Source organism: Berghia stephanieae, chromosome 1 (genome assembly GCF_034508935.2).
Source record: "Berghia stephanieae isolate SIO BIC M18660-M18661 chromosome 1, UCSD_Bste_1.3, whole genome shotgun sequence".
NCBI lineage: Eukaryota > Metazoa > Mollusca > Gastropoda > Nudibranchia > Aeolidiidae > Berghia > Berghia stephanieae.
In genome coordinates this window covers 41,164,893-41,168,378 of record NC_088360.1, presented here as the reverse complement: position 1 = coordinate 41,168,378, position 3,486 = coordinate 41,164,893, and the positions used below count along the sequence as shown (strand labels likewise).

General features: G+C 28.6%; 1 protein-coding gene across 1 annotated transcript in view; it reads right to left on the bottom strand.

Moving 5' to 3' along the window:
- Positions 1-579: 579 nt before the first annotated feature.
- The window catches only part of LOC144974754 (uncharacterized), a 41,731-nt gene continuing 38,824 nt past the window's right edge, over positions 580-3,486 (bottom strand). The window contains exon 8 of the mRNA XM_078917985.1: positions 580-3,486. This exon is cut by the window's right edge and continues 363 nt beyond it. The gene's annotated coding sequence lies outside the window, so the exon portion shown is untranslated.

Below are 3,486 nucleotides of genomic sequence, written 5' to 3'. Positions count from 1 at the left end.
TAATATATAATAATATAATAATAATAATAATAATAATAATAATAATAATAATAATAATAATAATAATAATAATAATAATAATAATAATAATAATAATATATAATAATAATAATATATAATATAATAATAATAATATATAATAATAATAATAATAATAATGATAATGATGATGATGATGATGATGATGATGATATAATGATGAATGATGATGATGATGATATGATAATAATATAATAATAATCATAATAATAATAATAATATAATAATAATAATAATAATAATAATAATATAATAATAATAATAAATAATAATAATAATAATAATAATAAATAATAAAACAAAATAATAATAATAATAATAATAATAATAATAATAATAATAATAATAATAATAATAATATAATAATAATAATAATAATATAATAATAATAATAATAATAATAATAATAATAATAATAATAATAATAATAATAATAATAATAATAATAATAATAATAATAATAATAATAATAATAATAATAATAATAATAATAATAATAATAATAATAATAATAATAATAAGCTGAAGGGGAAAATATATACAACTGTTGTAAGACCAGCAATGTTATATGGACTAGAGAAGCAGCTACAACAAAGAAACAAGATAAAGAAGTCGAGGTGTCGGAAATGAGGATGTTGAGATGGTCAGTTGGCTGGACAAGAAAAGATAAAGTGAGAAACGAACGAATTCGAAAGTTGACTTTGGTGAATAATGTATCAATAAATATGAGAGAAGATATATTTAAATGGTTCGGACATGTAAAGAGACAAGAGAGGGAGAACGTGGGAAGAAAAGTATTGGACTTGCAATTGGCGGGAAAGAGGAAAAAGGGACGCCCAAAGACTAGATGGTTTGATAAGAGAAAGGAGGCCTGGAGGAAGATGATGCTCTGAACCGAGATGCATAGAGATGTGCCATTCATTACGGTAACCCTGCAAAATGCGGGATAAGCTGAAAGAATAATAATAATAATAATAATAATAATAATAATAATAATAATAATAATAATAATAATAATAATAATAATAATAATAATAATAATAATAATAATAATAATATATGTTATTTGTCTAACGCATTTTCAAAATTATATAATGCTCAATACTCTTTAGATTGGCTGAAAAAATGCATCTCTTGTGCTAACCCACAACTCCAACCCCCAATATGTTCAAAGAAATGGAATTTCATTTTAGTTAACATTGACACCAATAATGATGCTATGCGTTTATCTAAACTACTCCGCCAGTCGGATATTGATGCTATGCTTTAAGATAAAATACTCTCAACAACCGTCATCCGGATATAACGTACCAACACACAAAACTATGTACACCCTTAAATGTTTAATGATGCTGTACGTTTATCCAAAATACTCACAAAGGCCGTATATAACGTACCAACACATAAGAGACTATGTGTTCGCTTGAACGTTCATAGTCTGATTGACAGAATATAGTGAGAACTACTCATTAAAATGGCTGGCTAAAAAAGAATAACAAAGAGCTGCTTTGTGTCAATTTCGTTCCATCTATGGTCTGATTGGTAGAATTTAGTGAGTACTTAACAACAAAAGGACTGTCTAAACACAATAACAAAGAGCTGAGTGGTGATGTCAATTTTGTTATATCTACAAACGTTTAAGGTTACACATAGTTTTGTGTATTGGTACGTTATATTCGTTGGTGGATGTGCCGAGTATTTTTGGGTTTTTTTTTTTTTTGTGGCTAAATGCAAATTATCAATACAATAATAGTATAATGAACATGTACACGTACAAACCCAACACTCATGTAAGCCACACACACACACACACACACACACACACACACACAATGGGAGCGATCTATATTTGTGTTTTCGTCCAACCAAGTCATCTATCACGTGATTTGGTGTTATCCAAAGATTGGATATCTCTGAACAAAGAAAAATGTAAACACACTGCTTTGTTTGTGAAAGTTGTAAACATACCCATATGTCAAGCTGAACAAAATGACCAATCGTGATGTTAGATAACTATGAACACTTTTCACTATGTGGGTCACTTTGAGCACATATTCCAATGTGACCAATGACCACGAACACATGGAAAGTTAATATAGATCACGCCCATTGACTCTTGATTATAAGTCATCAATCCAGTAGAAATAAACCTTACTTCGCATCAGGGAAGAAGTCATGAATAGATAATAATTGAACACATAAGTCGTATAGATGATGACGGTGGTGATGATGATCATGATTACTACGGGGACAATTATGATGATGATGATGGTGACGATGATGATGATGTGGTTGAATCGGAAAAGGAGAAGGATTGATAATAAAATGATTTTGTCCAGGTTTAGAATGGTAACAAAAATACTAAGATCATAATTGGCAAAGAAATTCCCATTTTATTTATGATAGCAAATATTTACATACACTAGTAAAGATGTGCCAAAGCTGTTTTATGTGATTTGTTTGTGTGAGTGGTTTTTTTTTTTTTTGTTGATGCATGCACACAACAATTATTTTTATTAAAGAGAATAAAATTATAGTTAAACCATTATAAATGAAAGAACAATGTTCAATCGGAGACAGCGAAATACAGAGACGCGAAACTTCTGAAGTGGCAATAGAGTTTTAAATGCTGACGATGCGTATCTTTGTCAGTTCGTGTCAAGTCGGTAAACATCCTCTCGCTCAAAATGTTTATAATATGTAATACGTACAATTAAAATTGAATTCTGTCAAACTATAAACTTTTTGTGTATTTGTACATTGATGAAGTGGGAAAAATGGTTTGTATTTTATTCAAACACATACCATCAATACACAATTGCCATGTTTACCGACTTGACATTGAACACCCACATTCGGAAGGAGCCCCGAAGTTTCCTGTCTTCATTATTTTAATCTTTGGTTCAATAATAGACAACGATAATGAATATATATATATATATATATAATTCTAAACTTTTTAAAATTTCGATAATTATTATAGAGAATTATATTCCTAACACGTCCAGATGAACATCACACAGGTTGCTTTGTACATTAAGGAGGTTGTCATTTATATACACATTTACATATAAACGAATTGAATAAATGCCATATGTCTTATCATCCTTGTCAATGTTTTTTTGGAATTAACACACGGCGACTTCAAAAATCAATTACCACTGAAATTGTAATGTTTGTGCCGTTTGGCTCGTGTAAATAAAATAGTATTGTGTTTTGAGCAGCATGTGTTTAAAGAGGAGGCCAGCAAAAATTCAGCACATCTAGAATGAATATTTTTTGTAGTAGCCTCTTTGACCAGCGAGTACCTCTCATAAAAGAAATTAACAAACGTGTCCGGTCTCTCGCCATCATGGCATCTTAAAAATTATCCAACATAAGAAGTAAGTTATTTGTATTTGTATGAAATTCACATCAAAGGAGTTTTAAATGTCTTCTTTACTTTTG